Below are 13,253 nucleotides of genomic sequence, written 5' to 3' on the forward strand. Positions count from 1 at the left end.
GCCTCTGATTCTCGTAAGACGGCTTTGCAGCCCAGCCTTCCCCCCCTCACCTGATGCCCCCTTCCAGATGTCTCAAACTACAACTCCCAAGAGCTGCAGCGCCCACTCAAGCCTCTACTCTACCAGAAGGCCTTTTCCAGGCGGCTTTGCACCCTTCAGGGGTCTGCAAATGAAAAGAAAGAAAGGGGAAGGGGAATGGGAAGGGGCAGCTGGGCGCCAGGAGCAGGAACTGGCACGATGGGAACATCCAGTGGCTGCGAAAAGGAGTGGGTTGGGCCACACCCTGCGCATTCCAGGCAGAGGCCAACGCTTTCTTGAGCAGCTGGCCTCCAGCTCCGCGGCAGATGTGACCTCGGCAGCAGGATGGCGGCCCCGGGAGGTCAGCGGCGCTCAAGACATCCCCAGACAACACATTCAGATCAATGCGTCTCATTTAACGGAAGAAGACGGAAGCAGGGGGAGAGAAGCTGTAAGGAGGCCGAGACCCCTCATGAAGGTCCTTTTAAGTCCCAAATCAATACCAAACTGGATGGGGTTTTTACAGCAGTTGCTCACTTCCCTAAGAGTTTGGCGCACGTGCAATTCATGCTTAACACTTACGGTCTCCAGATAATAATAATAATAATAATAATAATAATAGCCACTCTGGGCGGCTTCCAACAAAGATTAAAAATACATCAAAATGTCACACATTAAAAACTTCCCTGAACAGGGGAAGACAGCCTTCAGATGTCTTCTAAATGTCAGGTAGTTGTTTATCTCCTTGACATCTGATGGGAGGGCGTTCCACAGGGCGGGTGCCACTACCAAGAAGACCCTCTGCCTGGTTCCCTGTAGCTTTGCTTCTCGTAATGAGGGAACTGCCAGAAGGCCCTCGGCGCTGGAACTCAGTGTCCGGGCAGAACGATGGGGGTGGAGACGCTCCTTCAGGTGTACTGGGCCTTTGAGGCCGTTTAGGGCTTGAAAGGTCAGCACCAACACTTTGAATTGTGCTTGGAAACGTACTGGGAGCCAATTGCATGCGTTTCTGGAAGAGCCCAGGAGATGGGCATCTCTAGGGTGCAGGAGTTCACAATCTGTGCTTGCACCCACGTTTTGCCAGTTAACATCTCACACACAACAACGCAAGTTGATTTTAAGTGAAACAAACAAAACCCCCATATTGTGACCAACTGAGGCCCAAGAGGCGTGAAGTCAGCTAAGGAAGATCTGGGTTCAAATCCCACAGGGCAGAATGCCCCCGGAAGGACAGCACAGCCCCTCCAGGCCTGATGTTTCCCCCATGCCTGGCTTCTCACCCTTTGCACAACTCCAAGGAAAGCCTCATACTTACTGCAAGCTTGCCCTCCCAGGTCTTGGGCGTCATTTGGTTTCGTTTCCAGGTATTACTGGCTTGAGACTGTTGCTTAACGGCAAACCCTGGTTAGTTAAACCAGCCGGCTTTCTTCCCTGTGGTTCAAAGCTGGCTTAGTTAGAATCTGAAACGTGCCGTTAAGGTAAGATGGGGTATATGCAGGAGAAATGGTTTTGAGGGTGTTTGTAGAATTTGTACTGTTAAAATGGAAATGAGTCAAACCATCACAAGAGGTGCTGAAATTTTGGGAGGTTGAATAGTTACAATGGCTTGGTTTGGTGATGGGGTGCACATTTTTATTCTTAATTATGTATGATTATTACTTTGCCATAATAAAATTAAAAACTAAGAGATGTACAGAGCAATCCTAACCATGTACACTCAACAAATAGATATATGAGAACTTTTCTTTACAGCAAACACTAATATCCAAGCATGAAAGGCATTTGAAATCATTAAGTGATAAGAAATTACTTTTCATTGGTTGATTTAGGTATACAGTGGTACCTCGGGATGCAAATGGGATCCGTTCCAGAGCCCCGTTTGCATCCTGAATGGAACGTAAGACATGACGGCGCGTCTATGGGTTGCGTTTTGCCACTTCCGCGCATGCGCGTGAAGTCATTTCGAGCATCTGCGCATGCGCGAGCAGCAAAACCCAGAAGTAACGCGCTCCATTACTTCCGGGTTGCCGCAGAGCGCAATCCCAAAGCGCTCAACCTGAAGCACATTCAACCCGAGGTATGGCTGTACTTTCCTTGCTTGCTTAAAGTTTCCTGAGTTATAATGCACGATATAAATAAATAGTGCTTTAAGTACAGTGGTGCCTCGCAAGACGAAAAGAATCCGTTCCGCGAGACTCTTCGTCTTGCGGTTTTTTTCGTCTTGCGAAGCAAGCCCATTAGCGCCTCAGCGGATTAGCGCTATTAGCGGCTATTAAAGGCTTAAGGGATTAGCGGATTAGCTGCTAAAAGGCTATTAGCGGCTTAGCGGGCTTAGTGGATCAGCTGATAAGCGGCTTAGCGATCAGCTGTTATGCGGCTTAGCGGCTTGGGAAAAGGGGGGGAGGGGGGGAAAACCCCGCAGGAACTCGCAAGACATTTTCGTCTTGCGAAGCAAGCCCATAGCAAATTCGTTTTGTGAAGCACCTCCAAAACGGAAAACCCTTTCGTCTAGCGGGTTTTCTGTCTTGCGAGGCATTCGTCTTGCGGGCACCACTGTATTAAAAAAGAAGAAGAATCTGAGCAGAGTTTGTCTTAAACTCTCCTCTCTGGTTTGGACCCAACACCAAGCCTGGACTTCTGCAGCCTTTTCCCTGGCTCATGCCACGACAGCCCTCGAGCCAAAGGCTTCTTTAGTCAGGCTCATTCCAATTTGTGCATGTAGCCCTAAACCCACTGCAAAAAGCACTTTTGCATTCATGTCTTTCAGGGGGCGGTGAAGAGAGGAGGAAGCTACCTGCCTTGTAAAAGACCAGGCCTCCACAGGCACATGAACCCAGTGGCACCAAAGTCTCTCAAAACTGCAGCTGTGCAGAGGCTGCCCAATGTGATGAGCTTGGGCACACAGTTTGATGCCTGAGCATTTCCACCGTGCGCCCAAAACGCGAAAGGAGGTGTTGAGGGCAAGTTGCCAAAAACCAAACAGGGAAGCACTTGGCAGTGGTGTAGCGTGGGTTGTCAGCACCCGGGGCAAGGCAAGTAATTTGCGCCCCCTAACCCGGGGCAAGGCAAGTAATTTGCGCCCCCCCCCCCGCTGCACTGTCCCTCCCCCAGATAGTCCCTCGCTCTCTCTCCGCACCGCACCGCACGCCTGGCACCCTCCCCTCCACAGTGGGCGGCGACCCGGCGGCTCGGATCGGATTCGCACAGCCAGCACTGCAGTGAGAGAGAGTGAGTGAGCCAGGTAGGGGCAGAGAGCTGCGAGTGCGAGTGCAAGCGCCCCCCCCCCAGATGTTGCGCCCGGTGCGGCCAGCCCCCCCTGCACTCCCCACGCTACGCCACTGGCAATTGGCACAAACCAGCCAATCGTGCTGTGGGTTTTCTGGAAATTTTTTAATTGGGAAAGTTTTCCCGGGGGAAATTCCCATTAAATTTACCCAATGCAAAACAGGCTCATCCGCACCGGAAAAATTTCAGGGCTGATGGGATCTGTAAGGCCCAAACTTCGGGAAGGGCCTAGGCTGGCAGAGGCCGCCCTGAAAAGTCACCTAACCTAGCGCCTTTATTTTGCTCGTATTTAGCAAACAAAGCGAAAAGCTTCAGAACTTGCCAAGCTCACCTGAACCTTGTGCTTGCAGCTGGCACCCATTCATTGTTTGCTAACGAGCTTATGAAACAGAAAGTTTCCTGCGCGGAATTTTTTTTTTTTGCGCTGGATTAATTTCCTGAAAATCTTCCGCCCTGCAGCACTGAAACCAACTTTGCTTTCTCAAGCAGCTGCAGTCTGAGTCGGGAACAATCCCTTCTCCATCGGGGGACCCAACAATCCTCTTGTGTTCAAGAAGACAACCTCACGCAAAGGGACCCAAATACGGCCCCTCCAGATCCCTCCATCTGGCCCTCGGGGCTTTTTCCAGACCATCCTCTTCTTCTTAAGCCGGCAAGCAAAAAATATGCCTCTTATAAACTTGGGTGAACAACTGTTGATCTGCCCCCCACTTTTGCCTACAGACCCCCCAACGGCTGGCACGTGACCCCAATCCGCAGCCTCAAGACACATCTGCCAACGCAGGGCCCCATTGCTCCACCCTACTTCATAAAACAGGAAAAAAATGACCAGCCAGAACCAGAGACCCAGTAGCCACCACCCAGGTTTCTGTGTTGTCTACTGTTTGCCTTTGCCCTGAACTCCACCATGGACGGGTAATGGGCTAATTTCTTCCTAGCCCAGACTAACCACATTTGGGATCCAATTACCACAACCATCTCCTCCCTGTTTTTACGGCAAAGTTGGAGCTTCGACTGTGGCCTGCTTCCTCTGGGAATAAATGCCTCCCAGGGGTAGAAGGGCAAGATTTTGTTCACAAGGAAAAACAAAACAATCCCCCCCCCCCACCTCTACCAATGAGGCCGAAGGTCTCATTTCCTGGGGGAGAGGGCAAGGGAAGTTTTCTTCTTCTTCTTCTTCTTCTTCTTCTTCTTCTTCTTCTTCTTCTTCTTCGATTCCACCTAAACATTAGGAAGAACTTCCTGACAGTAAGAGCTGTTCGACAGTGGAATTTGCTGCCAAGGAGTGTGGTGGAGTCTCCTTCTCTGGAGGTCTTTAAGCAGAGGCTTGACAACCATATGTCAGGAGTGCTCTGATGGTGTTTCCTGCTTGGCAGGGGGCTGGACTCGATGGCCCTTGTGGTCTCTTCCAACTCTATGTTTCTATGATTCTTTTCCTCTTAAGCCTCTTTCCTCTGTTTGTGGAAATAACCCAACACAGCTACAGAATGCAAACATCATGGCTAACTAGCAGCGCAGATGAACCTTCTGACCTAGTTATCCACCAGCCATGGAATTCATGCCTGAGGATAAACGTAGACGGGTCCTTTCCTACCTACGAGAAACAGTACCCAGGAAGGGCAGGAATGAGCGAATGCAATGCATATTACAGCGATCGCCCAATTAAAGAAAAATTACCAGACTCTTCAGCTAACCATCATGGTTCTGCATATGGGTAGAAAACAAGAGCAAGAAGATTCCTGCCCTGTTGCAGCAGCGGTGGGGAACCATTTTCAGGCAACGGTTTTCGCTATGAACCTAAGAGCCCTACTGGATGAGGCCCAAAGCCCACCAATCCCAGCATCCTGTAATCACCGTGGCCAACCAAATGCCCCTGCAAGCATGTCCCAAGTTCAAGTGCAGCTCTCGCCCACCTGTGATCCACAGCAGCTGGAATTCCAAGGTATACTGCCTCCGTCAGTGGAGTAGCATCAAAGCCGCCATAACTAATGGCCATATAAAGCTTTGTTTTCCATGAATTCCCCCCCCCCCAAACCCCCTTTTGAAGTTGGTGTCCATCACGACATCTTGTGGAAACGGTGCAGAATTGGGTAAACTGGGGAGGGGGGTGTTAAGTTCTACAGTGATTTTTTTTAAACCCGCCCCCCCTTTATAAACTCACGAAGAATTATCTGGCCCCTGCCATATCTCCCTTCCTCTCCCAGGAATGTTGGAGGAGAGGAGAGATCAGCCCGTCCCAGGGCTTGGCTCCGCAGCTCATCCATCTCTTTCCAGAACCATCCGCGCCGACGTTCAGAGCGATGTCCTTTTTTTGGAGCATGCATGAGTAAATTTAGGCCCCCCAGGCAGGGAATGAAGGTCTCTCTGTTCTTCAGAGCAGGTGTGGAATCAGATTTGGGGGGGCTGGTTCAGGACTGTCAGTTCTGCAAACCCAATTGATTCTGCATCGAGCCAAAGATGCTTTCTGTAGAGATAACGCCCAGTCAACACCCCTCCCTCCCAGTTAATTCCACCCCTCTCTCCAATTTCTAATGAGCCAGATTCAGAAGCACCTTTCTCCTGACATACACAACCCCAGCCCCGCAGATAAGCTATTCCACGTGCCTGAAGATCACTAATCTCTGCACTGAGCCAAGATGGGCTCTTCCAGGAGGCCTGTTCATTGAGCAAAGCATCCCGATCTGATTCCACAAAACTTACAGGGAAGTCAGACCGCATCCTGCATTTATTAAGCATCTCTTTCGACTTCTTTGCGGTGGGGGGAAGAAAATAGCTTTCACCCCTATTTGTTTGCGGTGCGTATGCCTAACAGTTCATCTTTCATTCATCACAAACTTTTCAGCACATTTTCCTAAACACAAAAGGTCTTTTTAAAAAAAAAAATTGATTTTTTTGTGGTTGGGGGCATGGACGGCAGCAAATGGATTGAGATTGACTCCCGTAAACACAGAAATACTGTTTCTGGGGAACAGGGGGGCAGGTAGGTGTGGGCCTTTTCTGTGGCTGCCCCCAGAAGGAGAGATTCCCTCCCAGGTGAGGTCAGACGGGCTCCTTCTTTGCTTTCCTATTCAGGCTGTTGGAATCTAAGCAGCAGGAGCAGCTGTGTTTTCATGCCAGTTCTTAATCCGTCTCAATGTATTCTAACTATTGCTTTTCGCCAGTTTGCTTTTTTATGACTTTGCATTTTTAAACAATGCTTTTAAATGTTGTTAAGCCACCACAGATCTCAACTTGGAAGAAAGGCAGGATAAAGGTAAAGGTAAAGGGACGCGGGTGGCGCTGTGGGTTAAAGCCTCAGTGCCTAGGGCTTACCGATCGAAAGGTCGGCGGTTCGAATCCCCGCAGCAGGGTGCGCTCCCGCTCTTCAGTCCCAGCGCCTGCCAACCTAGCAGTTCGAAAGCACTCCCGGGTGCAAGTAGATAAATAGGGACCGCTTACTAGCGGGAAGGTAAACGGCGTTTCCGTGTGCGGCTCTGGCTCGCCAGAGCAGCAATGTCACGCTGGCCACGTGACCCGGAAGGGTCTTCGGACAGCGCTGGCCCTTGGCCTCTTTGAGTGAGATGGGTGCACAACCCTAGAGTCTGTCAAGACTGGCCCGTACGGGCAGGGGTACCTTTACCTTTAAAGGGACCTCTGACCATTAGATCCAGTCGCAGACGACTGGGGGGTTGCGGCGCTCATCTCGCTTTAGTGGTCGAGGGAGCCGGTGTACAGCTTCCGGGTCATGTGGCCAGCATGACTAAGCTGCTTCTGGCAAACCAGAGCAGCGCACGGAAACGCAGTTTACCTTCCTGTCGGAGCGGTACCTCTTTATCTACTTGCACTTTGAGGAGCTTTCGAACTGCTAGGTTGGCAGGAGCAGGGACCGAGCAACAGGAGCTCACCCCGTCATGGGGATTCGAACCGCCGACCTTCTGATCGGCAAGTCCTAGGATTTGTGGTTTACACCACAGCGCCACCCACGTCCCATGATATAAATGCATTAAATAAATAAAGCCAACAATCCCAGAAATACTAATAATAATTTTAAAAAATGACGCAGGAATTGATTTGCCCTGATTATAGTCGCTGGTTGTCCTCCTCTGAATTCTGTCGAACCAAAGGAAGTAGGGGGGAAGTTTGCAGCTCGACCTCCCCTGCCCTTCGTCTTACGTGCAAAGCTGTTTTCCAGAACTGCAAAGGTGAGGCAAGCCTACTCCCCTGGGCCACCAAGAACTTTGTGCCAGTAAATTCACCTCCCCCTTGTTCTTTTCCTAGTCAATTCCGCTACGAAAGTGGAGCTTTTTTCCATATGCGAAGAAGGAGTTGACAGCAAACAAGGATAAGCAGTAAGAACTTGAACCAGGTGGAGTGGGGGTGGGGTGGGCGTGGCCCCTTAGGCGCCATCTTCACTCCGTGGTTGAACCCCCATCGTGTGGGGCAGATTCACACCTTACATTGTTCTGCCCGGACACTGAGGTACAGCGCTGAGGGCCTTCTTGCGGTTCCCTCACTGCAAAAAGCCAAGTTACAGGGAACTAGGCAGAGGGCCTTCTTGGTGGTGGCACCCGCCCTGTGGAACGCCCTCCCACCACATGCCAAAGACAAAAACGACGACCAGACTTTTAGAAGACATCTGAAGGCAGCCCTGTTTAGGGAAGCTTTTAATGTTTGGTGCATTACTGTATTTTAATACAGTCATACCTCTTGTTACGTTTGCTTCAGGTTAAATCTTTTCAGGCTGCATCCGACGGTAACCCTTTCCGGTACTTCCGGGTTTTGCTGCTTGCGCATGCGCTCAAAATGATGTCACGCGCATGCACAGAAGTGGCGAATCGCAACCTGCGCGCACACAGACACGGGTTGCGTTCTGCTCATGTTGCGAATGGGGATTCGGAACGGATACCGTTCGCAACCAGAGGTACCACTGTATTTTGTTGGAAGCCGCCCAGAGTGCCTGGGGAAGCCAAGCCAGATGGGCAGGGTATAAATAATAAATTATTACTATTATTATTACTATTATTATTATATTACATTTAAAGGTCATCCAATGCACATTTAAAGCGGGTGACGTCCCCCCTCCGGGAACTGCAGATTGTTCAGGGGGCTGGCAACTGTAGCTCTGTGGGAGAAAACTATAGTTCCCAGGGTTCTCTGGAAGAAGACGCAGAACTGTAGAGTTGGTGGGGGTCACAAGGACCATGTCCTCTCAATGTTCATTGGGTGTGCTTTAAATGTAGAGTGTGGATCTGCCCTTTCTCTTTGAAAACACAAAGTCAATTATCAGTTCCATCAGGGTGGTCCAACCCACAGTCGGCCCTCGGCTACATTCAAGAAAAAAGCACCATAAAGTCTTTAAAATGTATTTTTCCGGTGTCGTGTGTTGTTAACAAAAGCGCATGCATCTGTTTATTAAATTTGCTTCATAATTGAATATATTAAATCTATAATTTGTGTGAGTGCATTACAGTGGTGCCCCGCAAGACGAATGCCTCGCAAGACGGAAAACCCACAAGACAAAAGGGTTTTCCGTTTGCAGAGGCGCTTCGCAAGACGAATTTCCCTATGGGCTTGCTTCGCAAGACGAAAATTGACGAAAATTTTTGAGGGGTTTTTTCGCTCCAAAACCCCTTTTTCTGAAGCGCTAAGCTGCTAAAAGCATTTTAGCAGCAAAACCGCTAATCCCTTAAGCCTTAAAAAGCCGTTTTTAGCCCTAAAACTGTCAATAGTGCTAATAGCGCTAATCCGCTAATGGGCTTGCTTCGCAAGACGAAAAAACCGCAAGACGAAAAGACTCGCGGAACGGATTCTTTTTGTCTTGCGAGGCACCACTGTAATTGTGTATATTAAAAATATTAAATGTAAACTGCAAATACTTTAAATGACAATGCGGAAAGTTAATTCAGTGTGTGCCCCCTGGGTTCTGTGTCAAAGTCCTCTCGCGGCCCACTTGGTATTAAAAGTTGAACCGTCCCGAATTAGAGATTCTCTGACGCCACCAACCCCTTTGTAGGATTATAATATGACTTTTCTGTGCTGTTTAGCCTATTTTTTAAGTTGTTTCATCAATCAACAGAAGGTGGTTGATTTGTAACTGTTTTACCCATGATTTGTTAAGTATTTTACAGAATTTATGTCGTAAGTGTGATGTTCTACTATGTTGTTATTTACCGCATGCAAGCCGCTTTGTGACTCGAGTTAGTGAAAAGAGGCACAGAAAGATAACAAACGAAATGGAAATGATCCTGTTTTTTTCCTGTCCTGCTGATTTCGTGCTTTCTTGGCTCCTGGGCCTTCCAAGGGATTTCTGCCCGGCTCCTTCTTCCTCCCAAACCCCATCCTCAGCTGTCTCCCCATTGTCATTTCAGGAAATATTATCCCAGTGAAAGCAGCCAGGTTGCCTGGAGACAGGGGAGAGAAATGTACGGCGCTCAAACCCGGCTGATTAAAAGGATCTGGATGAAGTTCCAGAGCCCCAGTTTGCAGATCTGAGAGTTCTTTTTCATACGGAGCCAAAATGCGGCTCCTTAAAGGCAGGGGAAACAAACAAACAGACCTCAGAACTTGCGAGGGAAACGGAGGGAAGATCTTGTCTCCCAGCACATCCCTGCGCTTGCTCCAAAGCAGCCAAAAGGGTGTGGCATCCCTTCGTTACCGCAGCCTTGCAAATAAGTCTGCAAAAGTTACTAGCCTGACTTACCGCAATGTAATAACAAGAATTACCTGTGGCTCAACAGATTGCCTGACGAAAGAACAAAGCGTCTCTGCCTGCCTAGATCAGAGCCCTCCCAACCCCAGCAGAGCAAATGTGGTTATTTTTTTAAGACAAAACAATGGCATCATTATTGCTCAGAATGTACAGCATACAGTATTAACTCCACAGGCATTAGCCCGGCAATCCTTCCCAGCAGCCCTGCAGGGCCGGCCAAGGTTATTATCCGCACAGCACAGGCAGAAGGGCTGAGGGAAGAAATCCAAATTGACAGATTCATGGTCACCAATCCCACACGGCAATAAAACTTCCAATATAGGGCATCCGTGGAAAATCTCAGCACACGCCAACCTGGTGCATTCTCTTCTTGAGTTATTAGAAACCCTTTTAAATTATTTTATACTTATAAAAACAACATATCCAAGAAACACGGTGGTGCTTCTTCAGATACAGTGGTACCTCAGGTTAAGTACAGTGGTGCCTCGCAAGACGAAAAGAATCCGTTCCGCGGGTATTTTCGTCTTGCGGTTTTTTCGTCTTGCGAAGCAAGCCCATTGACGGAGTAGCGCTATTAGCGCTATTGGCTAAAAAAGGGCTAAAAATGGCTTTTTAACACTTGGGAGATTAGCGGTTTTGCTGCTAAAATGCTTTTAGCAGCTTAGCGATTCAAAATAAGGAGTTTTGGAGCGAAAAAAAAATTCAAATTCTTTCGTCTTGCGAAGCAAGCCCATAGGGAAATTCGTCTTGCGAAGCGCCTCTGCAGACGGAAAACCCTTTCGTCTTGCGGGTTTTCGTCTTGCGGGGCACCACTGTACTTAATTCGTTCCGGAGGTCCGTTCTGAACCTGAAACTGTTCTTAACCTGAAGGATCACTTTAGCTAATGGGGCCTCCTGCTGCCGCCGCGCTGCCGGAGCACGACTTCTGTTCTTATCCTGAAGCAAAGTTCTTAACCTGAAGCACTATTTCTGGGTTAGCGGAGTCTGTAACCTGAAGCGTCTGTAACCTGAGGTACCACTGTATAGCCTTATCATCCTTTGCTTCAGGTGCTGCTCACATGGTCCATTATTATTATTACTATTATTACAGCCATACCTCAGGATGAATACGCTTCAGCTTGAATATTTTCGGGTTGTGTTCCATGGCGACCTGGAAGTAACGAAGCATGTTACTTCTGGGTTTTGCCACTTGCGCATGCGCAGAGGCTCAAAATGACGTCGCGCGCATGCGCGGAAGCGGCGAAACGCGACACACACAGTCGTGTCTTACGTTCGCTTCAGGATGTGAACGGGGCTCCAGAATGGATCGCGTTCACATCCAGCGGTATCACTGTATTTCTATACTGCCCTTCATCCACAGAAAACAGGGCAGTTTACAATGGAGAAACACAAAAATACACAGGATAGGAACAAACAAAAGCAACAACCCCACCCCACACTGAACCTGATATTAAGTTTACGTTGCAAACATAGAACAAGATTCTCCTGTCTTTCCTGGCAAGGCTCCTGGTCTTTTAAACAGGCTGAAATCCAACAGGTGCCGCTTTCCTTGGAAAGTCAAATAACAGGGAGTTCCCCCACCCATGTGCGCTGTGCCTGATGAACTTCTGCCTGCCAAGCAAGCTGTTCCAGGAATAGTAAAATAAAAACATAATAATAATATGCCATTTTTAAAAAATGGGAAGCTAAAATGCATGTGGTCCCCTCCCCAAATTAATGTTATTACTTCTCAGTGGGGCGGGAGAGAGAGAGTGGCTGATTGCAGATTGCCAGCGAACAAACAAAATGAACAGGTGGGTTTTTTTTTCTTTTAATGGTGGAACTGTGTGATCCCAGTAATGTCCACAAGTTGTGCATTTGCACGTAGCATGTTGGCAGCTGTGGTTTAACAATCAATCCCTCTTCACAAGAAAGTCTGGCAGTTGCTGTTCTGGGAGGTGAATAGGGGCCTCCTCTAAACTCTCAGCACTAACGACAACAACAACAACAACAACAACAATAATAATCATTATTTTATTTAAGATTGCCACACTTCAGAAAGTAAAAGCCAGGACACCCTGAAAGTTGTTCAGCTTTTTTTTTTTTAGGAAGACCCCCCAAATAGCTAAGCTTTTTTTTTTACATACAAACCCCAGAGTGATTGAGCTTCCCCCCCCCCCAAAAAAATGACAACCCCCCCCCCACAATTTTTCAATTGACTTGAATTTCCCCCAGACATCAATTCCACCTTTGAAATCCCAGTAATGTCCGGGAAAATCCGGACGTATGGCGGCCCTATTTAATTATTTGTACCCCACGCATCTGACCGGGTTGCCCCAGTCACTCGGGGAGGCTTCTAGCGGATACAGATACATAACAAAAACATTCATAACTTCCCTCTACAGACCTGCCTTCAGAGGTCTTCTAAAGGTTGTACAGTTACTTATCTCCTTGACATCTTAGGGGAGGGCGTTCCAAAGGACGGGTGCCACCACCGACAAGGCCCTCTCCCTGCTTCCCTGTAACCTTAACAAACTACAGCTCCCAGAATGCTTTGGGGGAAGCCTTGGCGGCCTCCTAGTGCTTTAAATAAATGGCAGCTCAGCTGTTGGGGCTGCAATTCCCATCGGCATGTGATGTGATGCTGTCACATTTCATGGGCATGCAGATGAGCAAATATGATCACAGAATCATAGAGTTTGAAGGAACCCTGAGAATCATCCAGTCCAGTCCCTTGCTGTCTCATACCAGGATCAAACCTGCAACCCCGGCGTTTTCAGCACCAAGCTCCAACCCACCAAGTTATCCATGCTTTGCTATACAGCAAACCTTGGTTCTCAAACTTAATCCGTTCTGGAAGTCTGTTCCAAAACCAAGACGTTCCAAAACCAAGGCGTGCTTTCCCATAGAAAGTAATGCGAAACGGATTAATCCGTTCCAGACTTTTAAAAACAACCCCTAAAACAGCCATTCAACATGAATTTTACTATCTAACGAGACCATTGATCCATAAAATGAAAGCAATAAACAATGCATTGCAGTCACACAATCAATCAATCAGTAGCTGAACTCGGTTCCGCACAGTCACAAAAACAAAACAAAAAGAGCCGCAGAAACAACAATGCAAAAATAAATAGCAAAAACAGACAGACCTCAGCATAACGCTCAAAACGGAAGTGTGGCACTCAAAACAGAGCATTCTGAAAAAAGTTTGCAAACCGGAACACTTACTTCCGGGTTTGCAGGGTTTGAGTTCCAAGTTGTTTGAGTACCAAGGCATTTG

At 48.3% G+C, this 13,253-nt stretch overlaps 1 protein-coding gene across 15 annotated transcripts in view; it reads right to left on the minus strand.

Moving 5' to 3' along the window:
* MPRIP (myosin phosphatase Rho interacting protein) overlaps positions 1-13,253 on the minus strand; it is a 162,638-nt gene that overhangs the window by 119,355 nt on the left and 30,030 nt on the right. The gene's annotated exons all lie outside the window — the stretch shown is intronic.

This window comes from Podarcis tiliguerta (assembly GCF_965153285.1).
Source record: "Podarcis tiliguerta genome assembly, chromosome: 14".
Taxonomy (NCBI): Eukaryota; Metazoa; Chordata; class Lepidosauria; order Squamata; family Lacertidae; genus Podarcis; species Podarcis tiliguerta.